Genomic DNA, 10,095 nt, shown 5'->3' with positions numbered 1-10,095 from the left:
ATGAAAAAGTCTTGTCTCGTCCTAAGATTTTTTTAATATATAAAATATATATACAGTATATATATATATATAGAGAGAGAGAGAGAGAGAGAGAGAGAGAGAGAGATACACATTCACACACATTCACTTCACTCGCTATTCCCGAGGGTGCTCCTCCATTAGAGATAGTGATTGTATTTAAAGGGATGGTATACGTATAGAAAAGTATAGAAAAACGGGGGTCTGCTGGAGCCAATTCCAGCCAACACAGGGCGCAAGGCAGGAACAAATCCTGGGCAGGGCACCAGCCCACCGCAGGGAACACACAAACAAAACCAAGCACACACTAGGGACAATTTAGAATCTCCAATGCACCTAACCTGCATGTCTTTGGACTGTGGGAGGAAACCGGAGCACCTGGAGGAAACCCACGCAGACACAGGGAGAACATGCAAACTCCATGCAGGGAGGACTCGGGAAGCAAACCCAGGTCTCTTTACTGCGAGGCAGCTTAGTTATTATCCATCCATCCATTTTCCAACCCGCTAAATCCGAACACAGGGTCACAGGGGTCTGCTGGAGCCAATCCCAGCCAACAATGGGCACAAGGCAGGAACCAATCCCAGGCAGGGTGCCAACCCACCGCAGGACACACACAAACACACCCACACACCAAGCACACACCAGGGCCAATTTAGAATCGCCAATCCACCTAACCGGCATGTCTTTGGACTGTGGGAGCACCCGGAGGAGACCCACGCAGACACGGAGAGAACGTGCAAACTCCACGCAGGGAGGACCCGGGAAGCAAACCCAGGTCTCTTTACTGCGAGGCAGCAGCGCTACCACTGCACCACCGTGCCGCCCCTTAGTTATTATAGACCGCTATAATAAAAAAATCAGTTACTTGTGTATTTCACTACAACTGGTTATTTTAGACACTAATGAATATAAAAACGTAGTAAGAAGTAAAAGATTAAATGTAGAAGTAAAAAAATTAAATGTGATAAAAAGTAAATGAAAAATTAAATTACATTAACACCTCATCAAAAACAATATTAAGAGTTACTTATTCCTTTAACTTACATTTTATAAACGTTGCTTTTTTTTGCACTTCTGTTTGCATATTGTTTGAGATATTTTTCTCTTTTTCTTTTATTGGACAATTCTCTTTATTCTTGTTTTTTATTACATGCAGCTCTTTTTGTTCTTTTTTGTTTTTCGACATTCATTATCCGCTCCTGCTGCTCTTTTTCTATTGCAATCTAAAATTTGGTGCTCTTGAATAGATAACTTGCTTTTAAACGACTGCATTGAAGGTTTGAGTTAGCACTGAGAGTGTCACAGGGTGGTATGGAGAGGGGATATGCGCAGTAGGAGTAATGATTGGCCGAGCGGTGTGGAGGGGAGTGGTCAAGGCTAAATAACGCAGACATGACAGAAAACATTTTTAATATAATACAGATATATATATATATATATACAAGGCTATTCAATATGAAAGAGCAGATTTCAAAAATTAATTTGAAACAAACTGTATAAAGACAGAAACACATTCCGCACAGCACTGGATAGAGGAAAGTTCAAAGTTTGGTCCTATGGTCCTTGAGGTTGCATATACTCAACATGAGCACCATGTGTAGCGCGACAAACATCAAAATGGTAGACCATTTCTTGCCACACACAAGTCAACTGGTCCTTAGATAATAAATTCATAGCTTCCTCAATTCAATGTCGCAAACATCTGACGTGCATGGATGACCAGTGCTTTTACGTTTGCGTAAGCAACCTTCTCCTACAAATTTTTTATGCCACTCATAAATTTGCTTATGACGAGGCGGCTGTTTGTTGGAGTTCATGTTGCACTTGAACAATGGACTCACACTTTGCAAATTGCAGCACGCAAAATGATTTCTCTTGTGGTGTTCTCTCCATTTTGTTATAAACGAGAAATAGAGCTCGGTGGCATTCACTGGTACTTTTAGGCAGGCTTTTAAACTTTCAACTTTCCTCTATCCAGTGATGTGTGGAATGTATTTCTGTCTTATACAGTTTGTTTGAAATACATTTTTGAAATGTGCTCTTTCATTTTGAATAGCCTGGTATATACAGTGTACGTTGCTTTTGATGTTGTTTTTGCAGTATTGACAGGTTACAGCCTAAAATATTGTGAAGGACCATTCCCACCCCTCCCGTGGCCTCTTTGTCCCACTTCCATCTGGCAGAAGGTACTGTAGCATCTAAACCTGTTCTGCTATCCCATGGCTGTCTGGATGGATGCCCCCCCACCCTCAGATCTGCTCCTAGTTAGTCATTTATATGCAGTACATTTCTTACACTTGTTCCTTCTGTTATTTTTTTATTATTAGGTGTTGTTATTATTTATTTATTACTCTTTATTTCATTTTATATACTCATTTACCCTCTTTTTATTAATTTAAATGTAGTCTTTTACTTGTTTTGCACTTGTCCTGTGTTTATGTACATGCTGTACACTGGTCCCGGGGCACGTTATTTTGTGCCCCTGAATGATGCAATACTGCGTATGAATGGCATGACAACAAAACCATTTGACCTGACTTGACTTGACTTATGGGTACACCATTTGAAATGGAAGCCTTGGGTTTTAAAGTCCATTGCCCTAGCCACTGCATGATACAAACTGCTCTCATTTTCTGCATTTACTTTGACTATCCATCCATTCATCTGTCCCATCTTCCAAACCCTCTAGTGCACATAATTCCAAGGCACTTGGCGCATGCATAACTGTAGTACAACTGTTTGCAAGTATTTAGAATTGGTGGGGGTCTCAGAAGTCAAAGACCAGGCTTGAACCAGCCTTCTTGTGGTTTAATGTTAAATAACTAAACGACAACAATGAAGTCCAGTAATTAGACAATACGGTATATTGTTATTGAATTATGACAAGGAGAATAAAAATAGATGACAACGGCAATAATTTGCCAAATTTGCCTTTGGCCACAACACACCTATAACAGTAAACACCTTGTTTTTGTTCTCCAAAAGCATGCGCTGGTGCCTCGCAGTAAGTAGATCATGGGTTCACACCCCAGGGCCTACCTGCATGGAAGAACCTTGAAGAGTGAGAATAGTAAAGAATTATTATTATTATTAAAGTCTGATGCAGCAATACGTTGAGCCTAAAGCTGATTCTGTTAATCTGTCATTTAGACTAGACAGAAATTATATAGTTTAAATGATAATGTGTTATTGTAATGACAGGAGGCTACATTTTAAATGAGTGTTTAGGTTACTTCATTTTATTATGGTGTTTGAATTCAGGAGATGGGAGCACAAATAACAGGCCTGCGTATGGTCTGTCTGAAATGACTTGGAAAGTGTAGTACAGTATGGTGACGTTTTTGCTTCATTTAAGCTAGTTGTCTGCAGCACAATTAAATTGGATCCATTAATTAAATCGGGTTTGAGAAAGCTGTGCTATTTATGAATTCACTCTTTTCTGGTTGGTGAGTATCCAGCTAAACTAAAGCAGGGGTCTGTAAAATCGGTCCTGGAGGGCTCCTAGTGGCTGCAGGCTTTTGTTCCAACTTGATTGTTTAATTAGAAGCCAATCCTTTGCAGTTGCAGATCTTATTTAATTTGACGGCTTGTTAGTTTTTATTCTGCCATGTCAGGTCATGTTTAGATTGTAGATTATTTTCTTTTCAAGGATCGCATCCAAATGATTTGCAGTCCGAAACAGATGAGCAATTCTCTGTTGTTCCCATTTTTTCTTCAGATTCCTTCCAAATATTTTATTAAACCAGAGAGTCAAGATGAACACAAACAAGTGCAAATGTGACCATGACTTATGGAGAACTGTTAGTTCCTTTGCATCTTATTTCTAATAAGGGGCTGCTAAACACAGTGAAATCAGCTCTTTAAGACTAAAGTAAGCAAGTGAATCTTGGCATACTAAAATGAAGCCTAAAAATGTTGCTTAAGAAATAAGTATTTTAACAACAATAATTGACTTCTCATTAAGAAAGTAGAACAAAAACCTACAGCCATTACAGCCCTCCAGGACTACCATTGCAGACCCCTGGTCTGAAGCCTTGTGCATTTTCAGTAACTCAATGAGCCTCACTGCTGGAGCTCTTTCCAAGAACATGAGACACTGGCTGTGTCAACTCACCAGCCACCCATTCATTCATTTCTTCTAAACCTGCATGTGTTTCATTGTTTAAATTTCATATCATTAACACTACGTATGTTATTGCAAAGAACTGGAATTAATGAAGTTTATCTAATCTAATACAGCCTAAAAATGTTGTCGGTTAGTCCAGAAGCGAACTAATAAGTTACCTTATTGTATCATCCAGAAAATAACTCTTTTACAAACAAGAGAATACACTTGAACTCGTCTAGACAACTTAAAATTTGAATCTTGACTTCCACATTGTAGGTTGCAAACCCCTACATTCTGATTTTGTGGAAAGAAAAATTAGAAAAAGAAAATAAAATTTAAGTCAGCAGATTTCTAAATGAACCGTGTCTCTTTGGCTTCAATTCAGTATATAAATCTTTCAATCCACTAGAAAACTTCACTTCCTTGAGATATTTGAACTATGGAAAATAAAATTGTGATCCTGTCCTTTTAAGCCCTTGTTTTTTTTTCGTGTAGCAGAGCTCACAACCAGTCAGAATGGAAGATGCCATTGACACTCTGGTGAAAATGTTCAAGAAATATGCCAAATCCGATTCAAATACTGACACACTAAACAGAGACGAGCTCGAGGAGATGGTGAATAAAGAACTTCCTTTTATCAAGGTACCACTGTTGTTTTGTCTTTTATTTAGGAGAGGTGTTGTCCAAAAAGGGCATCAGGCCCTGCTCCCTTTTGTGACACCAACATGATTTTTATGTTGAATTGTCTTATTGTCATTATAATACATTATAAAGCATCGCAGCCCTGAATGGCATATACTGGCCGTTCCACCTTGGAATTATCTACCAAGTATTTTGACGTTTGGAGAAAGTCCTTTCATTTGTGTGGTGGCACCAAGTTTAGGTGAGGCCTCACATCCTGAACACTGACGCCACTAGGCCTTTCTTTATTTTGTCTCATCCCAAGATGCTCTACAAGGACACAGCCATACTACAACAGTTGATGTCACTTGTTTACATTCACTGCAAGGGCAGGCTAACTGAATCAGCATGTCACAGGCGTTAGACATGTTGTTCTGAGTCCAGTGTCTTAGCCAGTAGACCACACATCATCTAAGAGCACCAAAATGCACACAACCATAACAGATAATGAAAAACTGACAATAAAGGAGCCTGCAGTAGCTGCATTCAGTTCTTGGATCCCTGGTAGATGCCACTCTTGTCTAATGTTAGAAGACATCTTCAAATGTCTGTGGCAACAACAAGGCATTAGGCCTTTATGTTTTACTGTGACAGCTCTCTTATCTTTAGCCAACTCAGAAGCTTTCATATTTTTCATAATTCTTGTGTAGATTTGAGGGGGGATCTTGTTGTTTGTTATATTTCTCGAGCTTCTGTTAAAGCAAGTAAAGTACCATCTACCTAACAAGGCAGTAACACCTTGTGATGGTCCTTGAAAACACTCTGAACCTCACATTCAGTAAGGGTCCATTCTGTATTTTAGGCCCCAGCTACTTATAATGGTTTTACTGCTTCCTAGAGGTCAAACATTATAATGGTACTGTTTCCTAATGTTTAAGTTCTCACCATCGTGTGCCCCTGACAGTACTCCCTTTTGGTGGACCTGATATTGGTGGGTTTCTGTTGTTCCTAAAACAGAGTCAAAGTTATTGTTCCAGGTCCATTATTCAACTTCTGACAATCAGTTTTAAAAGTATCCTCACACACCATTAAGGACGGACTTGATATTCGATGGAACATAATCTTATATTTTTAAGTGACACAGTAAAAAAAGACTTCTCACCTTAGGAATTTAGAAGATGACAGACTGTTTAATTTATTTTTATTTGTTCAGACTAACTATGCACATGTTTTTGAGTGAACTCCTGGGTTATAATAAACCCTGCTCTTCTAGGGTGTGGTCCAAGGCACTATAGTTTCAGTAAATGACACCTTACAGGTTTTTCTGCTTGTAACATGAAACATAAATTTTGCGGTTGCAAGTCGGTACCAAAGACCTCTCTCCTCAAGTGGCATTTTATACCAAGATCTGCTTATGACTGTGCAAGAAGGATTAATAAAATAAATCTGAATCCCTCAGGAGAGAATCAATGCAGATGGTCAGTGCTGAGTGACTGGACATTATTTTAGTGCGCCCATGCAGCAGTAACCTGGAATATTGCTGTGAGCTGAAGAGACATATAGGGGTATGACACTAAAAACGCACAGCAGGATGCTGTTGTTTGTGCTCTCTTAAACCCCGTCACTCTCTTCAAATGCATGAGTATTAATGTCAGTAATGAAATCACCCTTAGCAGACCTAATACTCATGGCTAACACATACCACAAGATCCAAAATTCCCAGTGAAAGGGTGAATTAACCTTATATTGCTTTTCTTATTCACATATTTTTTATAATTTCAAATTAGATTCTAAATTTAAGGCTGATGTAATGTTTAGTTATTTTCACTTCACTGCTGTCCTGCAGATTCTCTATGTTAAACTGAAATTGCCACATATTGTAAAGATTCTTAACCTCCTTGGCATTCACCCAGACACTAAATGTTATGTTAAAAATGGCTAACCCAGAGTTTACCTCGAGGAAAGCTGTTATGATCCTCTTTACTGCGTTATGCCTGAATAACGCTCAGGACAGTATTTTGGTGTCATGCAGTGAATAAAATAAAAACATGCTGTAAAAAAAAAATCTTGAATATTACCATGCATTCTGCTGCTCTAGGCTAACTCATCAATACTTATGAGTGGGGCAGAGCATTCTAACAAAAAACACAATGGTATGCAAATGAAAAGTTGTAAAGCCAGTTTTAGAACAAACTGAAAAGGAAACATTAGTTGAATCAAGTGATAGTAACGTCAAGGTGAATTGTACAACCAAACCGCTATGATATGCCAGGTAAATTTCACTGCATAAAGCTTCACTGTGGTGGAAGTAGCTGTGTGGCAAAAAGATAAAATGACTGTGTATCCAGCAGGGGGCACTAGTTCCCTTGTTGGAATAAGTTCTTTTATAATTGTGACGTGTTACATAACCCAAAACTATATACATATAATATAAAAAGGCGATACCCCTCCCTTAGTGATACGGCAGTAAGAAATTACATAGGGATAATAACTTGGCTTTCTTTAATGACGGTTTACGCTGCATAACAGACAAAGGAAGCCATGACAAGAACCTAGTTCGGGAGTGGGGGCCTGATGTGTTTTCGTCATTGCGTTGGAACGATTTTCCGGATCGGATGACAGTATCTCCCATCTGTCCGTCGGCTTCAAAGGTGTGCCGGGCAATGTTCCAAAGCTTTATACTCTTTCTCCATGTGCAGACCCCCACTTAGGTGAATAATACAATTCCAAACAAGGCAAAGAGGATACAATGTCATGCTGACTCTGACACATAGAAATAGTGCACGTTGCCCATTTCGCAGTTGTCCTTAACTTGTCTTGTCTTAAAATGCTTGCCTAGCAGTTCTTATATGGTGAACTCCTGTGTGCTAAATCTGGCTTTGTGTTAGCTGTACATGCAAGTAGACAGAAAAATAGATTTACAAAATATTTTTGTACAGAGCACAGTGACATATTAAACATATAAACTTATTACAGATTGTGATCAAGTACACAGGAAGTTAGCCCCCTAAGCGCAGTCATTCGTGTCAGAGAAAATGTGGAAGTCACTAAGCCACGCGTTGTGGTAGCTACAATAACACAAGGGGCACGTCAGTTGTGCAGATCAGGCACCCTCTCTTGCTCAAAGAACAGAATAAAATATAAGAATAGTTCATAAAGAAACACACTTCTTCTGTCCCTCTTGCAATGTCAAGGCTACGTGTTCATGACATGTCTCAAAACATATTACACTAAGCATTTATACAGAGTCTGCGTCAGTTTAGGAGTAGACACTAGACATACTGCTGACATTTTAGTATTTACATGTTTCTGTTACAGATAATAACATTCTTTCTGACTGAACAAAATTCAGTGTTTTTGGCTCATTGCTTCAGTGGTAACCATAATGCTAAGGAGGTTAAAAAGTGTCATCAGAAACATAATATGCTCATTAGTTTTAATTCATTGTTTATCTAAGAATGTGAATTGCATCATGCCCTCTACTTTGTTTTCTGTTTTGGTACAGTGACAAATCATTGAATAGAAAGAAACTCTGTTTCATTTGATTTCACAGAAAGAACTAGGCCATGGAGGAATAGATGCACTGCTCAGGTCAGCTGATGAGAATGACGATGAGGAGCTGAATTTTGAAGAGTTCTGGATCATGGTTGGCAAGCAAATCATCATGCACAAATTGTAAGGGAAATAGGCAACTTTATTAAAAATCTACAGGAAGATGTATCTTTGTTTTATTATATGTGTCTCTTCTGCATATTTCTGTGGTATACAATGAGATAGGACCCATCTTGTAATCTAGAGCTCATTTAGAGATGATCAAGAAATGGCCGGGTTTGGGCATGCCCTCTGATGACGGTACTCTTCTGGGGCTTCTATTTACTTCTACTATTAGACTTGTTTTTTGTATTTCTGGGGTTCAAATCAGACTTCAGTCAAACTTTGAGAAACTCTGTACTATGTTTTATTTGACATTACTTAGGTGATGTAATTGCTTTCATAGCCTTATAAAGGTTTTTCGGGTTTATTTTATGTCAGTGTTGTTTAAAACAAAATGTGCTGGATAAATATGGAGCTTGCAAAGGATCTTATGCGTTAAACATTGATGACAGTGTGCTAGAGGAATACAATAAATCACATTTTATTACAAAATAAGTTGTCTTCTACCTATTTAGACTTAGTCACCACAGTTCAATTGAATTTACATTTACATGAGAGTGGCACAGTGGCCACTCATACTGCCTCACAGATCACGAGTCCCGATTTTAAATCAAGAGTTCTCTATGAATATTTCCACATTCTCTCTCTCTCTGTGTTTTCCTCTGGGTAATCCTTTTTTTTTTTTTTTTACTCTCCCAGTAACATGATGAATGGACATAAAAATCTAACACAGGACAAATAAATGTTTAAAACTCACAATACTGAGCTTTGAATCAAACAATACAGTATGTAAAATAAGAATTTGGGCTGCAAGAAAGCCAAATCGGAACTGCATGACCTCAAGACTCACTCGAGACCACCTAAACTTTAACCTCTTGGCATTACAACAGTCTTGGTGAAATGCTTGGCATTTATTTTAACTCTTGAATCTCAAAAAAGCCATTATTCCTTCTGTTGAAATCTTTGATATTTTGTATCTTTTAACTAATATTAGTGTAGACTGCTAGATGTTAACCTAAACTTTGAATCTTTTATTGATGTGAATCTTTATTGTTTACTTAATTTCTTTGGAATGTTCAAAGCTAACTTTATTTATTAGCCAGGATAATTAGGATCAGAAAAGACAAACAGCCTGAGAAAGACAAACACGTATTGATTATTCTTGAAATCATTATTAATTTGGACGTGAAGTGAGGCCTATAAGTTTGGGATGTGTGCTGAGCACAGTAGGAAAGCTCAGCGCATGGAGAGCAGAGAAGGGAACAGCAAAAGAAAGAAAAAGCCCAACGAAATTGGCAAGACCTCTGAGGACTGAACAACAATCTGAAGCAGCTCTGTACCTAGAACTGAAAAGACTCATCATCCATCACCTCTATTTTCTACATGAGCATTTTAATAAAACTCTTTTCCTATTTTTGATACCATTGGTTTTACTGTGCTTTTGATAATTTTGCTTTATAGTAAAATTGATTTTAAACTGTTTGATTGGGTCAAGGGATTTTGCTAAAAGCACCCGAGGTAAGGGATTTTCATAATCCCACAGGGGTCAGCAGATGAGAAGAGATGTTTTCAGTAGAAAGTAACGCCGTGAACGGGCACCCGCTTTGGTAGTTGGCACAGGTGTAACTATGTCTGAAGACACCTGCTTGGTCTGCTTGTGCAGAGCTAGTAAGTCTCTTTGCTTGAGGCAG

At 38.5% G+C, this 10,095-nt stretch overlaps 1 long non-coding RNA gene across 1 annotated transcript; it reads left to right on the top strand.

Annotated features, from left to right (window-relative positions):
- The first annotated feature begins 4,628 nt into the window (after window positions 1–4,628).
- LOC114646071 (uncharacterized) lies at window positions 4,629–8,899 on the top strand. Its single transcript, XR_003715259.2, has 2 exons — window positions 4,629–4,771; window positions 8,304–8,899. It is a non-coding gene; the product is annotated as an uncharacterized LOC114646071 (long non-coding RNA).
- The last annotated feature ends 1,196 nt before the right edge of the window (window positions 8,900–10,095 follow it).

This window comes from Erpetoichthys calabaricus, chromosome 2, assembly GCF_900747795.2.
Source record: "Erpetoichthys calabaricus chromosome 2, fErpCal1.3, whole genome shotgun sequence".
In the NCBI taxonomy this organism is placed as follows: Eukaryota; Metazoa; Chordata; class Cladistia; order Polypteriformes; family Polypteridae; genus Erpetoichthys; species Erpetoichthys calabaricus.
Note: the sequence above shows the minus strand (reverse complement) of the source record. Positions and strands in the feature narration are given on the sequence as shown.